Here is a 13,682-nt window from a genome sequence, read left to right on the forward strand (position 1 = left end):
TGCCGATTTTTCAGTTTTTCTTACTTTGGAAATAGATATTCAGAGTAATTTATACAGGATTGAAGACTTCTCTGTAGCGACACAGCCCTGCTGGGAGTGTGCTCTCCCCATCCCAGAGCTGGGGCATCCCTGGCATTGCAGCACACAGAAAATCTAATTTATTTTTTCTTCCCCTCTCTAAAATCTGTGCACTGGTAACAGTAGAAAATGGGTTTATACTGAAGCAGGGAGAGGGAAGAGAGGGCAAAGCCCCTTTGCAGGGCTTGGAGGGGCTCTTGGAGAGCCACGGGGCTGGGGGGATGCAGAGGGGACCGTGGGCAGTGCAGGGGCACCTCCTGTCTCTGCTGGGTTCTGCCACAAAATTCTGTTTCTGCTGCTGGCAGGAGAAGAGTGAGAACAGGACAGTCCTGGCTCTTCCTGGGGCAGCAGCAGCAAAAAAAACCCCAGCAGTTTCTATATATTTTTAAAGGTATTTTCTAGCCTGGAACACGTTGATTTTTGGTTAAAGGTGAAAAGTCATTTACTCGAGGCCAATGGAAGAAGTCAGGGAGGAATCTGAAATCCTCTGCCATGAGAGTAGGGAGTACCAGTGAGGCACAACCCTGACTCTTGCTTCAGTGATGGGTTATGTTGTGGAAAAACAACTTTTCATCAAATTTAGTAATTATTTATATGACACGAAACGACCTGGTTGATGCCATGTTTACACTAAGTCTAATCAAATATTATACTGAATATACCTGCAAGCAAAATGGACAGATTTGAAGGTTTTTGTGAAAATAAAATAAAAACAATCTAGGTGCTGTGTTTTCTAAAAGAACTGTGCTGTTAAAAAATAAAATAAATAATGATAATAATAATGATAACAGTAATGATGATGATGATGATGATGATGATGATGATGATGATAATAATAATAATAATAATAATAATAATAATAATAAAACCAGTAGTTTTTATTTAAGATTTAATCCTTATTATTATAAGTGTAGGACCCTAGTGTAGTGTTTAGGTATGTTAAAAAATAAGACCAAAATTAAAATCAATTAAATTTATATTAGAGGATTAAATGGAAAACTTTAACTGCACAAATCATGCACTCTTTCCCAGGATTTCCAGCTGTAACTTGACAAACGGACGGTTCACAGGGCGAATGCATTTTATTTTATTATTTCATTTTTAGACTCCAAGTTTTTGGGAAGTTCGGACACAGCCCCGCGTGTGAGGGATGGAGCCGGGGCAGGAGGGAGCTGCGGGACCGCGGCGGGCTCAGCTCGGGGGGGTTGCAGGTTTTGGGACACTTTCAAAGCTTCTGCTGCTCCCGCACTGTGGTCCTCGCTCTGCTCTGTTGTGGGCTAAAATCGCCGTGTTTCTGGGGTTTGTTTAAAAAAAAAAAAAAGAAAAGAAAAGAAAAAAAAAAAAGAAAAGAAAAGAAAAATTAAAAAAAAAAAAAAAGGAAAAGAAAAAAAGAAAGAAAAGAAAAAATAAAAAGAAAGGGGGGGAAAAAAGGCGCGAGGGAGAGCCCCGTTTTCCATCTCCCAGCCCTCCAAAGCTCTTTTTTGTTTTTTGTTCTGTGGTTTTTCCTTGCCGTTCCCCCAGCGCTTCTCTCCCCACGAGCGATGGGGACCCGTGGGCTGGGGGGCCCTGACGGGACTCTCCACGCAGGGATTTCTCCAAGAGTTGTTGCAAACCCCGGCTTTCCTCAGTGCAAACCAAACAAAAAACCCCACCCTCCGTTCTCGCTGCGGATATTTGCAATTTATTTACGATTAGCCCCAAATTTACCAGAGACGACAGACTGAAGGGGGTGGCGGGGAGCGGGGGGGGGAAGCAATTCAATTAATTTGTAATCTTGCATTTCATTAGAAAATGCAAGAATAATGATCGCGTCCAGCAGGCAGGGGGAAAAATCATAAATGGAGATTTCCCCCTCCCAAATCAGATTATTTTATAAGCTTTTTTTAATTAAATTAGTTGATACGCAGTTGATCAGAGTAACCCCAGACTATGAGCGAGGCAAACACAACAAATAGAAATAACAAAGGATACTAAAGTTGTCCGCTCTTCCCTCTTTCGGAGCAACCTCCGGGGCTGTTGGGGGGTCCCGAAGGGGATCAGGACAGGGATGGGGGGGATGAGCCGGGAATGGGGGGGGATGAGCCGGGAATGAGGGGGGATGAGCCGGGAATGGGGGGGATGAGCCGGGAATGGGGGGATGAGCCGGGAATGGGGGAGATGAGCCGGGAATGGGGGGATGAGCCGGGAATGGGGGGATAAGCCGGGAATGGGGGGGATGAGCCGGGAATGGGGGGGATGAGCCGGGAATGGGGGGATAAGCCGGGAATGGGGGGGATGAGCCGGGAATGGGGGGGATGAGCCGGGAATGGGGGGATGAGCCGGGAATGGGGGGATGAGCCGGGAATGGGGGGATGAGCCGGGAATGGGGGGGATGAGCCGGGAATGGGGGGATGAGCCGGGAATGGGGGGATGAGCCGGGAATGGGGGGATGAGCCGGGAATGGGGGGGATGAGCTGGGAATGGGGGGGGATGAGCCGGGAATGGGGGGAGATGAGCCGGGAATGATGGGGATGAGCCGGGAATGGGGGGATGAGCCGGGAATGGGGGGATGAGCCGGGAATGGGGGGATGAGCCGGGAATGGGGGTCCGGATTTTTTGCCGGCTCGCAACAGGGCAAATAATTCATTTACAAACAGTGTTCTGCCGGCAGCGAAAAGCTCCGCGTTGAACTCGCAGGAGCTGAGGGGTTTTTTTATCCCGGGTTAAACCCGAAATCTGCAGAAAAAGGCGCATTTGGGGGAGGGGGCAGCGCTGGACCTCGGGCTCAAAGCGCGGAGCCCGACAGCCCCGGCCCGACCCGCAGTGCCTCCTTTTAAAATATTCATCGGCATTTTCTTTCTCTCTCTCTCCTTTTTCTTCCCCCTCTTTTTTTTTTTTTAATTTTTTTTATTTTTATTTTTTAATTTATTTCCCACGGAGGAACTCCCCGCACCGTCCCGGGTGGGATTCGCTGGGGAGGACCTCGCGGGTGGGGGCGTGGGAAAGTTCCTGAAACTCCTCAATTCTCCCCAATTCTCCCCAGTCCTCCCCAGCCTAACTCCAGCTTCGTTTGCCACCTTGTCTCCTCTCAATTCTCCATCCCGTCAAATAGACCAAAAAATTTTTAAAATCCTTTAAATTGAACCAATCCATCTTTTAATTTTTTTCCTCTAAAAATCGTCCAAGCGGAATTATCTCCCCTAAAAGCCAAGAGGGAAAGTCTGGGGGAATCTCGTGTGGTTCTGGGTCTGCTCCCAGCTCTGTGCCGGAGGAAATGTGAAATCTCTCCTGCCACACGCTCAGACAAAGCCGTTCTTGTTACCCGGGATTTGTCGGGTCAAGCAGGATCCCGTTTTAAGCCAGTTACTAAATGTAATTCTCCCACTTTGTCTCTTCATTTAGCAAACGAAAAAACTCAACTTTTCGCTAGGGGCATAAATGGCAGTGATCATTTGCCCTCAGAAGTTTTTTAAAAATAAGGATTTTAGCCACTTTATTATTCTTGCCACTAATGTTTGTTCATTTCTAGAATGAACAGTATTCAAGAAATGTTTGAACACACTAAATCTTCTGCATTTCATTAGAAATTAGAAATTTTGATAGAATACCGTATTTAAAATTACAATTGTAAATATCCACATTTAAAAAAAATTTAACAAGGCTTTTACAGGGTTCTGACCTGGTGGGAACCAATTTAGCTCCTTTGTGTAGCATCATCCCAGGGTATTTCCTATTATTCTTAGGAATTCGGATTGATTCTTTATTGTGAACTAAACATTTTCTTAGTGTTCCCGTTTTTTCTCTTGGAAAAAAAATTGACCCCCTAAATGAGAGTATCAAAAAAGGGATTTGTGTTTTGGAACTTATTCCACACATACACAAAACCAGATCTCAGGTGTGTGGTTGAACAAAAGTTTTTAAATGCGTGTCAGTCCCGCTCAAAATCAGTTTTAATTGCAAATCAATCCTTGAGACTATCTGTTGCAAAATATTCAACCATTCTGAAGCTGGTTGAAATTTTCATACTGCAATTAAAGCAGAAGAATAAAAAGCATGGGGAGTTTTTTACTTTTTAAAGAGAGTGTCTTTCACTGTTCCTGCTCAGCAGCATCCAGCAGCTCATGCAGCAAAGCCACTCCAGCAGTGGAGTCATAAGTCTCAAATACTTTTGTCTCTCATTAAGAAAAGGTGGAAAAAATTAAAAAAGAAATTTAAAAAAGAAATTTTTAAAAGTTTTGAGACATTTTCTTAGAAAAATGCAAGTATTCTCAGGGATTCAGCTGGGTCCTTGCTCCAGGTGCAAGCTGCCCAGGACAAGAAAAATCAATGTTTTTCCCCCACCCAGTGCCCTGGAGGCCTTTGGAAGGGACAGAGGACTTTGGAGGGGACAGATGCCCACGGCAGTGGGCTGGAGGCTGCAGCCCCCTCCAGAGAGAAGCTTGTCTGTCTTTGGATCCAGAGGCATTTTAACCAATTTCAGGCCACTCTCCCGATGTTTCCCAGTTCTTTGGATTTTCCCCTAAGAGCTATAAAAGCTCCAGCATGCCTTGGTCAAAGGATGGTGCCCTGCAGTTGTCTCTGGGTATGAGTTTCACTGGCACTGTGGGCTCCCTCTGTCCCTGGCGCTGCCGAGGATGGTGTTACAAATCTCCCTGGCTAAGTGTTAAGCGTCCCCGCTCCGCACATCAGCGAAGCTGAAAGATCCTTAATGTATTTATTTTTTTAACGTGGAAGGCGGAGGTGTCCTTAAAAGCCACCCTGCTCCCCCCTGCCCGCCTGGATCCCCCACCCTTGCGCGTGGTACCGGCGCCCAGTATTGTGCAGGGCTCTCCAGCCCCGCTCGGCCTTTTGTCAGCCCCCTTTTCTGTGTCAATCAGATGCCTTTTGTCAGGTCCCAGACATGTTGTGTCCACACGCACACAAATATCCCCGCGCAGAGCGTGGGGAACGCGGGGCACGTTCAGACCGCGCCGCGCCCTCCCGCGCCCGGGCACACGCGCAGGGGGCACTGGCACCGTACACAGCTCCTGCCCTCGTGGAGGGGCTGGAATTGAGGTTCAGGGTGGCTGGAGTGGGAAAGGTGCAGGTACCCATTCCCCAGCACGTCCGTGTGTCTTTGGCGCTGTCTGTCCTGCAGAATGGAGCTGGAGGCTGCTGGTGCTTCTTTCTCTCACTATGAGCTTCCCTCCCCTGTTGTTTTTATCCGTTCTTTGGGTTGTTTTTCTCAGTTTTACACCCATGTTTCTCACAAACAGGTGATGTTTGATTTGGTCCTCAAGTCGTCCCTAGAAAATGTCTATTTTACTGTTTTATGTGCTGGTTTTGTGAGATCTGGTGCAATTAGTGATGCTGATATCACATAACCACAACTCTGGTTTCGAGGTGGGGGACACCCTGACCACCTTTGTCTCCTCTCCCCAACTCCTGGGCTCCTGCCCATCCTCATCTGCCTGAGCCCCGAGCCCAGGGTTTGTTTGCTGCAGCTCAGAGGGCAACTTTGGGCTAATCCCCGCTGCTGTGGGCACCGGCAGCACAGTGACCCACACAGAGGGGTGACCCACACAGAGGGGTGACAGTGACCCACACAGAGGGGTGACCCACACAGAGGGGTGACAGCAGCTCCACTGCTGGGATGGGGCCGGTTTCCACCTGTCCCTGATGGCCTCGAGGTGCAGACAAGACCTTTGCCTGTCCCCACAGCACTGCCATGACCTGAGGCTGGAGCAGGCCCTGCCAGGTCCGCTGTGCCCTCGATGGTGCCCGCAACTGCGTGGGCCTGGCAGGGGCAGCGAGGGATGGAGGGAGGCAGGAGCAGCCCCGTCCGTGGCCCCCGAGCGTGGAAAATCCACCCCGGCGGCCACCGTCCCTGGGCATCCACAAAATGGCGTCAGGGGCTCCCAAATGGCGGCGCCGGGGCTGGCGGGGAAGGGGCCGGCGCGGTGCCAGGGCCGCTCCGAGGGCACAATGACTGGCACATAACGGTCCTGGCCACGGCCGACCCTCGCCATGGCCGTGCCAGCTGTAGCCCCCCTCCCTCCGCCTTGGCACGGGCAGGCGGCCCCGCCATGGCCGCCTCTGAGGAGGATTAAGGCCGCAGTTGTGTCTCCCTCTTTCTTTCCCCCTCAGTGGCTGAGAACAGGAAACGTGAACCTATCTGAGACTAATTGACTTGCAAATTAATCGTTTGTCCCTGTGCCTGATAATTAGTGCTAACGATTTTTACACCCCCCCCCCCTTTGCTCTCTCCTCCTCCTCTTTATTTTAAAGGGGGCTGTTTTCCCTTTCTTTTCCTTCCCCCCGCTCCTCTTTTTATCCACCCTCGCTCCAGTTCTTCCCTGAGGATCCCCAGCTGCCCCCGCCGGGCGGTGGGGATGGCACCGGGTTCGGGGTGCCGGGGCCTGGCAGGGCACCCACAGCTGCCGGTTCCCTTCCCACGCCTCAGTGCCAACCTCCACGCCAAGGACAATGAGCGGGGCTGGGAGAAGGGGTCAGGGCTTTGGGGGGCTGCAGAGGGGCTGCGAAGCGGGGGGAGCGGTGCTCGGGGACGTGGCATCGCTTTGGAGGCGGCTGCAGCTGAACTCACGGTTCCAAATTTCCCAAATAGCCAGGAAATGGGTGTAAAAATAAAAATTAAAAATCACTTCAAAAAGAAGCAACGGTCTGGGGTTGTTTTCTCCAGCCTTCCCTCTTCCTCTGCTTTTCTTCCATGGGTATATCTTGTTTTCACTAGTCAAAAAAGGCATTTCTCCTGGAGATAGGCAGCTCAGCAAAAATATTTGAGACTGGAGTTGTAATCACTGGTGTCGTGGCTTTGTCCAAAAGTGTCACCTGAAGCAAGGATGCTGCAGGGGAGGGACAGTGCTGCAGCTGGAGCGTGAAGTTAATGTGACAGAAGGGGGGAAAAGAGGGTTTGTGGTCATTTTTGTGGTCCGAGACCTCTCAGTGCAGCCCCATGGAACTCATTTGTGCCAGAGCCTAGGAGCAGCTTAGGGGTGACGTGTTCATATCACTGGTGATATGTCAACAGGAAAACGCAGTTTTGTTGAAATCGATGTATTTTATTGGAATATTTCCATGTCAGCAGCAGAATAATCCCACTAATGTGATAGTCCAATGGGTTTATTGAGGACTAGTAACATAATATACCACAGAGAACCTTAGTACTTTACTTTCCGTAAACTTCTGCTTTCTGTTGCATCTCCAGTGACACTGTGCTGCACAAATAATTGAAAATTCTGCACATAACTGTCATATTTCAGTGCAATTCAAACCCAAACACTTTGTTGCTCCTGCATGAGAACTCTTGAGGAATTCCACTGAGCAATTTTTATTTTCTTTTCCTCCCTGTTTTTAGAAGGAAAAGATGTCATTTGAGGGAGATGTACTGGGGAAGAGGGGGACCTTTTGTGATGTTGAACTCCTCTTTTTTCCCTGGCTGGATGGGATTTGCATCCCCCAGTACCAGGCAGGTCGGGAGGTAAAGCAGCCCCTCTGTGCCATGCTCAGGACCCTGACCAGCCCCAGACTGTGGCAGAGCCAGGGTTTTTCTACCCTCCCCATTCCTGAGTCAGGCTGCAGGAGGGACATCCGTGTCCAGCTGACCCACAGTGGCCCTCCAGCCCTCTCCAGAGTGGAGGGGAAGTTCCCACTGACCATCTCACCCCCTCCAGCCATGAGACGCATTCTCCTCTGATGCCCAACTGCTGATAATTAAAGGGATCCTTTTCTTTGCAGCTCTCCCTCCCAAATGCTCCTGGTGCCTGACGCTATTTGTCAGCCATACCCCTGATGTAATCCTATTTTTGCTCCCCTCCCTACCCTGCTTTGTGTCCGGGGCTCTCTTCATCTCTGGTTATGCAGCTCCCGCTGCTCAGGGGCTGCTGCTCCCGTTTCCCTCAGAGCTGGGAGTCCATAAACCCCGAGCCTCTCCCAGCTCATGAACCCGCACTGTTTGGTTTGGCCAGAGTTAATTGCACACAAACTCCAGCCTGTTGGCACACAGGGGCTCTTTGTTCCCGCAAGAATCACTTGCCCTCCGAGGTCACTGCGGCCAAGACCTGCTGTCCCCGAGGGTCACCCTGCCACCGTGTACTGTCAGTCTGATCCCTGTGCCGTGGCCAGGGTGGGATGGGGCAGGTGCTGCAGGGAGAAAGCTGGAGCAGGGAGCTGAGGCATTGCTGGAGCCTTTTGGGTCAAGCTCATTGAAGTAATGGGATGATTAGCAAGGATTGCTGAGCTTTATGGCTGGGGAGGAGGAGAGAGGGTGAAAGAGACGTTAGGGGTGGATTAACCCCTGTCAGACCTGTACAAGAGGTTTCCCAGATTAAACACAAGTTCAGTGGTCTGTAAACGCTCCCCTTTCACTGGCTGCTTCCCCAGAGCAGCTCTGGAGTTAATGCTCTGCAGTTTGTGTTAGGGACCCGACTTCCACGGCATCCCAATTCCTGCTTGTGCTCTCGAGGCCCACATCCTTTAACTCCCCTGAATCAACATCCCTGTGTTCTTAGAGACTTAAGTGCCAGATTTACCTGGGTACTTGATTCCAAAGCTTTCCAAAGTGCTCAGGAGCAACCAGTGGGCTTTTACTGGGCTCATGGTCCCTTCAAGAGTTTCTGGGTGATGTTCCCATCTGTGCAGCACTGGCACTGCAGAAGGAGACGCTGCACCAGAGATGGCTGTGACGGGTCTGGCATTCCAGGACAGCAGAGACCCTGAAATCCTGTGTGGAAGTGGGCACTGCTCAGAGCCACTGGCCATGGACGCAGCTCACTTTGGTCTCCTGCTGCCTCAGCTTTGCAGGGGGACAGGAGGGGCTGCTGGCAGGTGCAGGCAAGAGCACCAAGATGGCATTGAGGGCTCAGTGGCCCCTTGGCAGGACTGTGACCATTCCAAAAACCCTTTCTGACCTCCTTCCCAACCCAGGCACAACTTCTGTGCTGCTGCTGGGGAGGTCAGTGCCTTCCCTCTTCAGCATCCTTCAGGCTCCAGCTGGATGAGACCAAGGGACGAGTTTTGACTGGTTTCAGAGTGTAACGGGGCTGATAACTGGCAGCAGCAGTGGGAATGATGCCCTTCAATGCCCTCCAAGAGTGGCAGAGGAGAGGAAATTCCCACTGGCCATATCAGTTCTGCAGGGGAAATTCCCACTGACCATAGCCTTGGGCAGGTGGGTGCTGTCCCAGAGGTGGGCAGCCCTGTGCAGAGCCTCAGCGCTGGGCGGGCTGGCGAGACTCTGCCTTGAGGCAGTTTCCCAATCCTGCACACCTGGTACTCTGTCAATGCAGCCACTTGGCTAAATGTGGGTCATTGTAGGAGGATGCAGCCACTCGAGCAAACAAGCCTCAATTGCCCACTGATTGGGGTGGCTGAGAGCACCATCACTGAAATTTCTGAGGGGGGAGACATTAATAATCCCCATTCTGTCTCTGCAGCCCTTGCCCCCTTGTTATTTCCCTCTTTGTGTCTTAATTTGGCCCATTATTATTATTTTATAAAAGGGCCTTTTCTCCACCCCCTCCCTCTTGAAGACACTCCTTAGACCGATGGGAAAATGGCAAGGAATAATTATGAAAAACATCAGTGAAGAGAGGGCCATCTGAGAGGGATTAAAGGATTACAATTAAAACTCATTTTAGGGAGGTGATGTGACATTAGCGTTTTCATTCTTCCCCCCCACCCCCCTTCCCCAAACACCCTCCAGGATATCTGGGTCTAAGTTGATTAAATGACAAACTCCAGCTCACAGGGAAACAACAACAAATTAAAAACTGAGTAAAATGAAAAACAACAACCCAAAAATGATTTACAAAATGAAGTGAAAATGAGGTCACAGAGAATTACTGGAAGTCTGGCGGCAGCTGGAAATAGGGTGGACAGAGCACCTGCCGCTAATAGCAGGTTTCTGATGGTGGGAGCATCTCCCTGCTCCTGCTCCAGTGGCAAGAGGAATAGTTTGAGGCCTCCCTTCCAGGATACAACCAGAGTATTGGGCTGTGGCAGTGGTTGTTTTGGCAGGTGCTCTGCACTGATTTTGCGAGCTCTGTGCTCCACTGAGGCCACGCTGGGATTTGCTTTGGGAGCCGGGTGAGGACACGGTGCTGGCTCTGCTCTGCCTCCAGCAGCGAGCGAATCTCAGCCTGGGAGGTGCCCCAGTGCCAAGGCAAGCCTTTGTGCTGGCCCCAGTGTGTCCTTCCCTGGCATGGCTCCATTTTCTCACCTCCTTTTGCAGCTCTTACTGGTGGCTGGAGCCAACCAGCCCCCACCCCATGCAGCTTTGAGCAGCTCCAGCACTGCTGGGGCTCGCTCTGATCCCCCCTGAGCAAAGCAAAGCACAGCCTGTGCTGCAAACACCTTCCCTCTCTCCTCCTTGTCCGTCGGGTGCACAAAGGGTCCTGCACATTCCACCTCTGTTGTGGGGAATCCTGACAGGGCTCCTGAGGGTGGGAGATGCTTGCAGTGGTGTTGGAATTCAGCGCTGTCATAAATAAGGGGAGTTGGGAAAGGCAGCATGCTTGGAGTGGGAGCATGCTTCCAAATGGAAACACACATTCAACTGGGTTTTATTTGTTGTGGAAAGCAAATTCTAGGATGATTGCTGGCCATTTCAGTGAATGAATATGAAGCCTGAGATGGGGAATTTCCCTTTATGAACCAAAAATATCTGTAAATCAAGCTATTCAGATGATATGGACACCTAAACACAACAGGGCTGCCAGGCCTATTGGAAGCGGGGATTACACGAAGATGCGGAGGCAGATGAGTGACTCAGGCTCTGCAGTTCACAGTGCTTAGGAAGTTTTGGCTGCCAGAATCTGATCTGTAGGGCCCCAATAACCACAGTGGGACCGAGCCCACATCCTGCCCTGAAAGCACAGCTCTTACTGCTTGAACTCAGCCGCAAAGCCCATAAGTGTGAATGCTTTCCCTTCAGCCTGCGTGTTTCAGCCGTGCAGCTTTGGGCTGCAGAGCGAGAGCGGAGAGGAGCTTCTGCCACCTCCTCCTGTTTCTCCTGCCAAAGAGGTTGGGCTCCAACCCAGCCTCTTCGCTTTCGCCTCCATTCAGCAGCCTGGCATAACTGGGCATCTCATCACGTGGCCGCGCACGTGGGCGCGAGCGCTCGTCATGTGAGGTGCCATATCGTGCCTCATATTGGGAGGCAGGGAGAGCTGGAAAAGCTTAACGGAAGGGAAACTCCCCCTCCTCCCCCCTAGATCCAGCCTATTTTCTTTCCTCTTCTTTTGTTTCTGATTTCCGGAACTATGCGGCAAAGCAAAGCGTAGGGAGAAGAAAGAGGCTGAAGAGAGCTGGCATCTGGCAGGGAAAAGAACAAAATAGCAGAGCAGGGCTTTCCTAGGCAGGAGCAGGGAAGGCGAGCGGTGCCTGCTTGGGTGCTGGGCAAGCCCCGGGAAAATTCAGGGTCTGAACATGGAGCTGGCCCCAGGCAGGTGTAAATGGGCACAGAGCTTCCTGGTAAAAGCAGCCGAGGAGTCAGGCCATGCTGAACTGTGCTCCCCTCATGGGCACCCTCCTTGCTCCCCTCCTTCACAGGATCTGTTCCTTGATGTCCCTCCTGCTCCATCCCCCTGAGCCCGTCCCAGCAGTGAATTCCCCAAGGACATGCACAGCACCTCCTGCCCAGGGTCAAGATGCTGGTGGGATTTGGCCCCAAACAAAGGGGAGGTGGAGGTGGAGGCCGTTCTCCTGCAGTCGCTTTCTCTGAGGCTTAAATGATCAATGTGGCACAGTTCATCCTGCGATGTCCCTTTTACAGTCGGGGCTGAGAGTTGCCTGAATATATTTTTTATTCCTGTTATTTCCTCTGTCCCGGCCAGTACAGAAAGAGGTCTTTGCATACAGACCCAATGTTAATTAGGTAAATTAATTAGGACCAAGATGCAGTGTTTTCCCCCTGAGGAGGAAATACAGTAAACTCCATTTTTGTGAGTTGTTTATTCAGCCAGGGGGGTCGAAGGAGAATAGCCGTGTCAAAGAAGCTGCCATTTTCAAGGTCCTTGTGTCCCTTCTGCGCCACCCTAGAAAGGGAACAAAACTCTGTTGACAGCAAAATCTCAGCAGGAGCTCCTGGGCTGAGGGGCACAGGGAAGTGAAGTGGAAAGGGTGCCAGGTTTCCTAGCGCCTGGAGGGAACAGGCTTTGGTCTCCGGCGTTTCAATGGACCAGGGAAAGCAAATCAGCCCTTTCAAGGCCAATCATGCTGTTCTGGAAGGCACACACTGCAGACAATGTGCCTCTGGCAGCGGGGCAGCAGGAAAGGGACTGGGTGGCCATGGCAGGGCCAAGGGCAAGAGAGCTACAGAGGGCCAGGAGCCAGTGGCCGTGCTCCTGCTCCATCCATCCCACTCCTCAGAGCCCTGGGAAAGGTGCTTGGATGCACCAGAGCACCAAGAACAGCCCAAGGAGGCTGTTGGGATGGGGCAGATGGGGCACCCATGTGTGTCTCTGTTCTGTGTTATCCATTCCCTCTCCTCCAGCAGAGTCATGATCTGTGTGGTGAAGGAGCATGGAAGCATTGAGCATCTCCCTGACCTTCTCCCCACCCCAGCCTTTTATTCACAGTTTTTAATTCATTCCACCCTGAAAGCCTGTGACCTGGGAGAGCCTGATCCCAGCCCCTGAGCCTGCTCCAGTGCCTCTCCTGGACATGGCACACTCATGAGTGGATGGATGGACTCCCTGAGATGTGGGACGGGCAGGTTCATGGCTGCAGTTGGGGTGTTTTCATGCCCTGGTGCTCCTGGAGAGGAGCAAATCTGGCTTTGCCTTGGTAGCCTCTCCCAGCCCGGTGCTCTGCCCACAGCACCATCTCCTGTCGGCATCTCTCAGCTTGCAGGGCCAGTGCATCCTGGGAATTTCTTTCCCTGCTGCCAGAATACCTTCACCCCAAGTCCAAGAGTGCAGATGATCTCCTGTCATCATATTTAAACCCCCCTCCCCATCCCTGACCAAAGCCAGGATGAAAGCGGAGGGGTTTTATTCCTCTTTCTTTCTTTTTTTTAATGGCGTTTCATTAGCCTCCAAATCAGACAGGCGAAACAATGGTGTTCTGTCAGCGATGGGCTTTCGTGCTGATTTCATCTCCTCTCTCATCCGTATGCAAACCAGCTTCCAGCAGGCTTTGGTCATGCCATGGAAACCGAGGTGCAGGCCCGGAATGGGGGTTCTCAGAGTGAGAAATCTCCTGTTCGCTTTTTCCCATTTGCATAATGCAACTTTTCTTCCCCCAGACACTGAGGCGCTTTGTTTATAGAGAGCCGAGAGAAAGGGGGATGCTGGGGACAGAGAGGGACCGCAGGGAGGGGGGAAGTGCCCGGTGGGAGTGGGGAAGAGGAGGGCAGTGCTCGAAAAAGAACGCGCAGAGAAAAGTGCAGGGCGACTGGAAGGGAATATATATGAGGATGGGGACTGGGAAATGGGGCTGGGCAAGTTCCCCGTGATCCCGGGACCCGTGCGCTCCTTTGGCCTCTCTGAGGCAGCCGAAGGCTGTCAGGGGGACTTGGCGTGGCTGAGGATCCAGCTGGGAGCCGGGGTCTGTGCAGAATTAAAGCCGGTTGTCATGATAATGCCCCCCAGAGGAAGCAGGAGCCTTTTCAAGCCTTGCATGAAATA

This window comes from Prinia subflava, chromosome 31, assembly GCF_021018805.1.
Source record: "Prinia subflava isolate CZ2003 ecotype Zambia chromosome 31, Cam_Psub_1.2, whole genome shotgun sequence".
NCBI classification, from domain to species: Eukaryota; Metazoa; Chordata; class Aves; order Passeriformes; family Cisticolidae; genus Prinia; species Prinia subflava.